The sequence below is a fragment of the Hordeum vulgare genome, chromosome 3H, assembly GCF_904849725.1.
Source record: "Hordeum vulgare subsp. vulgare chromosome 3H, MorexV3_pseudomolecules_assembly, whole genome shotgun sequence".
NCBI lineage: Eukaryota > Viridiplantae > Streptophyta > Magnoliopsida > Poales > Poaceae > Hordeum > Hordeum vulgare.
In genome coordinates this window covers 195,462,148-195,471,519 of record NC_058520.1, presented here as the reverse complement: position 1 = coordinate 195,471,519, position 9,372 = coordinate 195,462,148, and the positions used below count along the sequence as shown (strand labels likewise).

The 9,372-nt window shown below is 44.0% G+C and overlaps 1 long non-coding RNA gene across 2 annotated transcripts; it reads right to left on the bottom strand.

Moving 5' to 3' along the window:
* Positions 1-2,670: 2,670 nt before the first annotated feature.
* On the bottom strand, positions 2,671-7,492 carry LOC123439782. Of its 2 annotated transcripts, none has more exons than XR_006630156.1 (7): positions 7,219-7,492; positions 6,773-6,848; positions 6,067-6,105; positions 5,852-5,971; positions 5,099-5,189; positions 4,962-5,026; positions 2,671-3,052 (listed from the first exon to the last, which is right to left on the bottom strand). It is a non-coding gene; the product is annotated as an uncharacterized LOC123439782 (long non-coding RNA). The 2 variants fall into 2 exon arrangements; XR_006630157.1 differs by having other exon boundaries at positions 5,099-5,192; positions 7,219-7,365.
* Positions 7,493-9,372: the final 1,880 nt, after the last annotated feature.

Here is a 9,372-nt window from a genome sequence, read left to right as displayed (position 1 = left end):
TTAGATGGACAATCAATCAAGGTTGATTTGCTGAAAACTAGCTCCTATCTGAAAGGACGTGTGAGCCAAAAGGATAATTTATGAGAATCAATTGATGACTGTGTGCATTCACACAAAGGTTGAATCAATAAGATCAAAGGAAAATTATAAAGGATTTTAACGAATGTTGCAATACATATGAATTCAACCATAATGCAAGCAGGTGAAAAAGGTCATGAAAATTAGGCTACTAAGGATTTCGAAAGATCAAATAGTGTCGGGGATATACCCCGCGGTATGACCCGGCAGACGGTTATGACTGGGCAGACGGTTATGACTCGGCAGACAGTTATAACCCGCCAGACACTCAAGTTCCGGAGACGATTCCCTGAAGATGAGTCTTGAAGAGAAGCCCGGTTGTAAGCCACCCGGGACTCAGCAATCCGGTCATAAGCCGCCCGGGACTCAGCAATCCGTTTGTAAGTAGCCCGGAACTCAGCAATCTATTTGTAAGTAGCGCGGGACTCAACAATCTGTTTGTAAGTAGCCTGGGACTCAACAATTTGTTTGTAAGTAGCCCGGGACTCAGCAATCTGTTTGTAAGTAGCCCGGGACTCAGCAATCCGGCCGTAAGCCGCGCGGGACTCAGCAATCCGGTCGTAAGCCGCCCGGGACTCACCAATCCGGTCATTAGCCGCCCGGGACTCACCAATCCGTTTGTAAGTAGCCCGGGACTCAGCAATCTGTTTATAAGTAGCCTGAGACTCAGCAATCCGTTTGTAAGTAGCCCGGGACTCAGCAATCTATTTGTAAGTAGCCTGGGACTCAGCAATCTGTTTGTAAGTAGCCCGGGGCTCAGCAATCCGTTTGTAAGTAGCCCGGGCCTCATCAATCTGTTTGTAAGGAGCCCGGGACTCAGCAATCCGGTCGTAAGCCGCCCGGGACTCATCAATCCATTGGTAAGTCGCTCGGGACTCAGCAATCCGTTCGTAAGTCGCCCGGACTCAGAATCCCACGAAGAGAAGCTTGTGATGGAGAGTCATAATATGCTCAGCCTAAATCCGGCTTGGACTCTATATGTAACTCGCCCCTTCATCTTATGTAAGGAGGGGCGAGACACCCTAAGAGGGTTAGGGTTTTTTAGATGTCTCAGTAGACAGATTCACAGCTTAGGTCTAGACAAGACAAATCATGAGATAGACAAATTAGACACCCACGAGATTAGAGGTGCCAAATCTGCACCCTTGTAATCGAGATTGTCATCTTCATCCATGAAACACAAGCAGGGTGTAGGCTTTTACCTCCATCGGATGGGCCGAACCTGGGTAAACTCGCGTCTCTTGATTCCGACCAACCCCTTCAAGCCGCCACATGGTTGCGATGGCCTCACACCTAAGTTCTCTCACGAGGACATCTGTCGCGACAAAACCACGACAGTTGGCGCCCACCGTGGGATTTTGTGAAAGACATGAACAACTAAGGACAAACGAATCCCCGATAAGATAATTCGTCATACCTTGTATAACAAGAGCAACTGGAAAGAAAATATGAACACCATTTGTATGTAGTCATTCATAGGGGCTGATGGAGAAAGGGAAATCGCAAAAACGATGAGCGCAAGTTCTCAAGAGAACATCGGAGAGTATCTTTGGAATCTTCTGATGAATCAAGCCATCATCTGTAATGCGGGGCTCTCTAGGAGGAAGTATTTACGAGAATCTAGAGTTAGAGTTAGCAAAATCTTTAACCCGAAGGAGAAGAGATATTAGAACCTGGAGTATAGAAGAGGAGTAAAAGATCCTAATACCACCCGATTGAGATTTGGCCCCGTAAGCCACACAACAATGTTAGAAAAGTTCTACAAGTACTAGACTCAACTTTAGCCAAAGAGTTGGAAAGGGGGCTACCTAGAGGCAGTTGGCTCTAATACCAAGTTGTGACGCCCTCGATTTGATTGTACACTAATCATACACGCAAAGTCGTACGACCAAGCTCAAGGACTCACGGGAAGATATAACCACACAACTCTAGACACAAATAAAAACATACAAGCTTCATATTACAAGCGAGGGCCCTCGAGGGCTAGAATACAGAAGCTCAATAAACACAGGAGTCAACGGAAGCAACAAATACCTGAGTACAAACATGAAACAAGACAATGCCTTAGAGAAGGCTACACTACTAGGAAAAGGCCTGCTAGTGGCACACCTGTTTTGGCTACTAATGGCGCACTACAGGTGCGCCACTAGCATCACGCCATTAGAATTTTTTACTAATGGCGCACCACAAGTGCGCCACTAGTATCTAGTATACTAATGGCGCACCAGACAGTGCGCCATTAGTATAGCTCATGATGCGCCATTAGTATCTGGTATACTAATGGCGCACCAGGCAGTGAGCCATTAGTATAGCTCATGGTGCGCCATTAGTATCTGGTATACTAATGGCACACTACTCATGGTGCGCCATTAGTATCGAAGACAACCAGATTACGAGAGGTCTATGTGACACTGCTTATCCTGTATCATGATACAGATGGAATTTTCGAGCTATGCTAATACATACAGTTATAGAAGTGACACAAGCCAAGGATCTCAATATACAGGTTTGCAAATCCATATATAACCTAAATAGTAAATATGATGGTGTATTAGATGGACAGTGCAAAGCTACACGAGACAATGTGCATGCTAAGGTGCTCCCAACAACAAAACAATATCAGCTTCAATGAATATTGTGACATTTCATCTATACTGTAGTGGCCAGAAGACAAACAATTACTCCTAGAAATACAGGAGAAAGGGCAAACACCTGTAGCATCTCCTTTTAACATGTGGTGCTCAGCTGCAAATGATCCCCTGCATAAACTCCACTCGACATGTAGCAACTCTACCACACATAAAGTGAGCTATAGTACTAGCACAATCATCTCTCTCTAGATACAGATGAACAAAACAATGCCATGATGGGCATCAGTCAGTTTAACATGCAAATTCTAATCTGCTCGAGGCTGAGAGGCCTCCTTTTGTAGAATTCCAATTGGAACTTCAATCTTGCTTGACTGTACAAGTACCTAGAGAAAACTTAACATAAAATTATTAATCAAACCAGTATACCTTCATGAATGTGTCCAAATTCCTTTGTTCATATCATGCACCCTCTTTTTAAAAATGTTTTAAAGGGTTAGGTGAATGCATTCTTTATTTTATAACTAGCAATGGTAAACTAAGAGATGAATGTATTGGTGTATTCCATATTATATTATTATTACCAAGATACATATTATTCTTATAAATATATCAAACAATTTAATAACTGCATCGATGAATCCAAAAGCATTTTATGTTTACCTTATAACTATGGTTGGGATGATGGCGCAATGGAGGATGGTGCCGCCATTGCATTGCCACTTTGCTTGTGCCCAAGCCCATTCCCGCTATGACGCTGTGTTGGTAATTGAAGAGAGGCTGTCACTCGGGGAAGTCGCATTAACATGCGATGTGGATTGGTTGCATTTTGTTTCATCCAAGCAGGGCATGAACAATGTGCACATGGATTGGTTGTACTTGGCTGTGAATATGGAGGCATGGAAGGGGATGACATTGGCGTTGGAGATGAGCTAGGAGAAAATGATGGAACAAGGGCTTTCAGACGCGGAGCCAACTTGAGATCCTTGATTCTACCAAAAACCGATGTGTCTAGGCCAAGGTTCCATGAACTTGATTCTGTGATGATTTCACCTAGCTGTTTCAGCCTCCCTATTTGTTCGTAAATGCCGCGATCATCTGGGGACAGCCTTTTTTCATCACATTTCCAAAACAGAATATATTGCACTTCTAGATATATATGTCATACTGAAGAGCAGGTTCCATACTTCTAGTCTAGTATGGATGTCCTGTAGTTTTTCATCTCTTTGTCTACAGAATAAATGTTATGATTTGTTAACATTTTGGCTGCCTGCACGCGTACTGGGCCTTTTCCAGCAGGTGTGTTGTTGCATTCTTATTTGGGGTCTGCGGAAATGGTGCCTGGCCTTGCAAATTTAGGTTGTTACTTTTCGTTTTCTGGTTTCCTTACAGGCATGAAATCCACTAAGGCAAAGAAAATGCTCAAAGCAGTAAGTCGGTCATGCCTTCCACATAAAGCCAAGGTTCCATGAACTTTGGACGACTACCCTTCATATGGACCATGTCTGTGGTTTCTGCAGTTGATCATGCAATGATGAACAGAACACAGCCTGTTTTTGCCAACGGATTCCTGCACTGGTTGATCAGTCCCTCTCTTCTCGGCAGAAGTCCAAGAGCTGTTGTCATATCCTTTTCTGCCGCAGAGGAGACCTTTGGGTGCATCCGTTCACCACCGTTCTCGGAACCAAGAGAGCACCTGTGCCCCTGGTCCCAGTCAGAAGGAGAGCACCTGGTTGTGAATTTCTATGTAAAGAATAACCAGGAGAGCAAATGGATTATTTCTATGTAAAGAATAACCAGGATTCATGAATTTTCTATCCAAAGTGAGAAGTACACTTGACTGTGTTGAATTCATGTATTATTTCTATGTACGCGGCCACAGGACCAACGGATAATGCACGGGAAGGAGAGGAACAACCACTTTAGTTTCACCTCAATTTTTTCGAGCAAAAACAAAGGTGAGGAAAACCTTGGGAAGCCACGACACACAACACTTCACTTGGTAAATATCTTGACAACGATAAGCAAAATCAGGGGTCTCACCCAAAGAACAGACAAAGCTACACGCCTGCTAGTATAAACCTAGCATGTTAGTATTCAGAAGCTAATCATTCATTATTGTAAGTTCTTAAATATACTCGATTGATACTGATGACATGAAGACCAAAGGCGGGAAATACCCAAGTCTGAGCAAATGTGCTAGCTGTAACTCTAGCTCATGTTATCGCGAGATCGAGATCCAGTGGTAGAAGCAACAACCACTAAAGAAAAAAAAAGGGATCGGGAAAAAGAAACCTCATTTGAAGCTTCTTGATTAGTCATAATCCAATTTACAAGTTCATCAAGTGAAGCGCCCTCACCTGAAATTAAACATATATTGAGAAAAAATCCATATGTTTACTGCTTTTACAAGTCAATGCAACATCACATACCTAACTCGTTGAATGCCAAGTCGGCTTCTTTCTTTGAGAAGCTCATCTTGCTTAATAAATACGACCTCGTTTTTTAGAACGAATCCAGCTCCTGCTGAAGTTAGGACGTTCAGAAGATTGGACAAATGAATTCAAAACGGGGAATATAGACAATGACAGCAGGTACGAGGATACCATTGATGAAAACTAAATCATAAGACTGTCAGATTGGAAACAAGACAGCTAAATAATTTCCAAAAATAAAAAAGGAAATTTTGACAACGGTGGTTCAGTTAGAACTTAGAAGTGGCACTTTAAGATCTAAAACAAATGAAGGCCATTACGGAAATTCCACAACATACTGATTACTGGGTTAGGGCGAGGTGGGCATACATCCTATTGGCTAAAATAACCTTCCATTCAGCATAACGCAGGCAGCCCAAGCAACCGACGCTCTTTACACGATTCTATACAGCAAACACACGGATCATCGCTTCTATAGTACTCCCTCCATCCCAAAATAAGTGTCTTAAGTTTAGTACTCCCTCCGTTCCTAAATATAAGTCTTTCTAGAGGTCTCAATAGTGGATTACATACGGATGTATATAGACATATTTTAAAGTGTAGATTCACTCATTTTGCTCCGTATGTAGACGACTAGTGAAATTTCTTAAAAGACTTATATTAGGAACAGAGGGAGTATAATTTTATATTAGATCTAAGACAGTTATTTTGGGACAGAGGAAGTAATAGGTTTGATGGCAAACAAATCACCTCCTTTGCCTTGACAACAGCAAGTGTGGGATCAAGTTGCTGCCGGTCAATGGTACCACTCCTGGGAGCGCTGGCGCCGGCACTAGTGGCATCACCCTCATCACAATGTTCAATTTTCACCTGCATTGGCAAGGAAGACGAACCAAGTAAGCATAGCAGTCAAAGAGGAACACAACAAAAGTGAATAGAGTAACAAATTTTAAGAGTCCCATTACCATTTTCCTTGAGTGAATTGGCCTCAGGACCTGCTGGCCCTGAAAAAGAAACATAAGTGATGAGAACATTAATTAATATAGCACTCCTCTCCAGATGACGACCTAAGGAAGTTAACGACCCAGAACCGGAATTTTGAGTGGCTTACAACGTCAAAGTAATTTTGATAATTTGAACAAGAATGAACTCAGCTCTCAGATTATGAATGAAAAAGAAATGGTAGAAATGCCAGGTTGCAAAACATGAGAGGTTAATTTGGAAGTGGTTCAGTTAGAAGTGGCACGAAAAAATAAAAACTTTGACACTGGTGGTTCAGTTAGAAGTGGCACTTTTAAGATCTAAAACAAATGAAGGCCATTATAGAAAGTCTACAGCATATTGATTGTTGGGTCAGGGCAAGACTCACCAATACTTGAGATCCTACATGTACGAAAAGAATATTATCACCTGAATGGAAAGTTGAGTGAAGCAACAAGTTTGAAATGTTAATGTCAACTGACGAAGATCATACGACCCTAAATGTTCTTTAGATCCCTGAGCCATGTCATTCAGAAATCTTAACATCTCCGTGTAAGTTAAATCAAGAAAAAGAACGCAAATCTGTCGACCGACTTGAGTTATGGTTCAAGCATGAGGTCTGCCAATTGAGCATCAAACAGCAGATACAGGCACTTGGAGGTAGTAAACAGTTACAGAGTGAGCATGTACCATAATCAGCTACGGTGACAGGAGTCTTATCCGCCTTAGATTGAATGTCTGACTGCACGATTTCCTGCTGTACCGCCTGAGTAAGGAGGAGTCACAGGTCAAACGCAGTAAGTTCCAACTGCAACAGCAGTGCATCAACAATCTGAATAGCTAAGCAAGAAGTTTGCAATCGACATACTCATCTAAGCGTGCCTACATTAACATACTTCAAATCTAGAGTTGATTACGCTTCTAAAGTGGTCACTTCGCCATGTTGAGCATCAGCCATCGATGCTTCTGCGGGTAATTTAGGAGGAACGGTGCAGGAAAACCAAGCAAGACAAGGCATGGCCCTGCCAGCGGCCGCCGGCGGCGGCGCGAAGGCGGTTTCCGCCGAGCAGCGTCCCCAGGGGGGCCTCGGCACAGGAAGGAAGGAAGGACGGGGGTTGGGATCCGAGGAAGGGCACCTGGCATAGGCGGGCGGCGAGGGAGATGGCCTTCTTCGCGGCGCCGAGCTCGACGGCGTACGGGGGATTGCCGGCGGGCCTCGTACTCGCCCTTGCCGAGCCCCATGGAGCGGAGCAGCTCCCGCACCACGCGCGCGTCGTGGGGCTCGTCCGGTCCCGCCGCCCCTCCTCCGGCCGCCGCGGGCTGGATGGGAGCTGGCCGCACACCGCCGCCGTCCATGGTCTGGTCTGGTCCGGTCCGGTGGCTGTGTCGTGTGTCTATCTCTGGCTCTGCTTGGCGTGTGGGGGTTCGTGAGATTTTTTTTTGCAAAACTACTAATGGCGCATCACGAGCTGGTGCGCCATTAGTAACCCGGGTTACTAATGGCGCACCAGCTGGTGGTGCGCCATTAGTAGTTTTGCAAATAAAATTATAGTAATGGCGCACCACCTATAAATGCGCCATCAGTAACCCTGGTTACTAATGGCGCACCAGCTGGTGGTGCGCCATTAGTAGTTTTGCAAAAAAAAATTATAGTAGTGGCGCACCGAGTGTGTGGTGCGCCATTAGTGTCCATCACACTAATGGCACACCTGCACATAGTGCACCACTGCTATATAGTAGTGGCGCACTAGTTGTCTGGTGTGCCATTAGTGTCTATATCATCCATAGCCCTTTTCCTAGTAGTGCTAGCACAAAATATACATCGGTCGAACGAGGCGAGGCCTCCTGCCTGGGAACCTCCTAAACTACTCCTAGTCTTCAGCGACCTCCACCTGAAAGTAGGCACCATCGGGGGTAGTAGTCGTTGTCGGCGGGATACATCATATCGTGGGCTCCATCTTCTAGTTGCAACAACGAATCATGGGGGGAAATGGGGAACAAAGCAACAGTGATTAATCATCCAAAGTACTCACAAGACTAACATCAGAACTATGCTAAGTATTGATACGTCTCCAACGTATCTATAATTTTTTATTGTTCCATGCTATTATATTATCTATTTTGGATGTTTTATATGCATTTATATGATGTTTCATATTATTTTTGGCACTAACCTATTAATCTAGAGCATAGTGCTAGTTTCTGTTTTTCCATGTTTTTGAGTATTGCAGATAAGGAATATTAAACGGAGTCCAAATGAAATAAAATCTCTAGAAAGATTTTTCTTAGACCAGAAGACACGCAACAGACTTGGAGTAGGGGGCAAGGCAGTTGCCAGGAGGCCACAAGCCTGCAGGGCACGCCCTGGGGGATGGCCGTGCCCCCTGGCTTGTGGTCCCACTGAAGGTCTTCTAACTCTAATTCTCAGCCTCTGAATTCCCAAATATCCCCGTATCGCCAAAAAGAGCCACAAAGATACTTTTACGCTGCCGGGAGCCTCTGTTCCCAAGAGATCCAATCTGGGAGCCTTTTCCGGTAATGTGCGAGACAGGGAATTGATCACGGAGGGCATCTACATCAACTCCATTGCCCCTCCGATGATGTGTGAGTAGTTTACCGCAGACCTACGGGTCCATAGCTAGTAGCTAGATGACTTATTATCTCTCCTTGATCTTCAATACCATGTTCTTCATGATCTTCATGGAGATCTATCCGATGTAATACTCTTTTGCGGTGTGTTTGTCGAGATCCGATGAATTGTGAGTTTATGTTCACATTATCCATGAATATTGTTTGAGTCTCTTCTGAATTCTTATATGCATGGTTTCATATCTTTGCAGGTCTCTTCGAATTATTTGTTTGGTTTGGCCAACTAGATTGGTAATTCTTGCAATGGGAGAAGTGCTTAGTTTTGGGTTCAATCTTGCGGTGTCCTCACCCAGTGACATAGTAGGGGTAGTGAGGCACGTATTGTATTGTTGCCATCAAGGAAAAACGATGGGGTTTTCATCATATTGCTTGAGTTTACCCCTCTACATCATGTCATCTTACTTAATGTGTTACTCTGTTCTTCATGAACTTAATACTCTAGATACACGCAGGAGTCGGTCGATGTGTCGAGTAATAGTAGTAGATGCAGAATCGTTTATGTCTACTTGACACGGACGTGATGCCTATATGCATAATCATTTCCTTGGATATCTTCATAATTATTCACTTTTCTATCAATTGCTCTAAAGTAATTTGTTCATCCACCGTATTATTTTCCTTTATGAGAGAAGCCTCTAGTG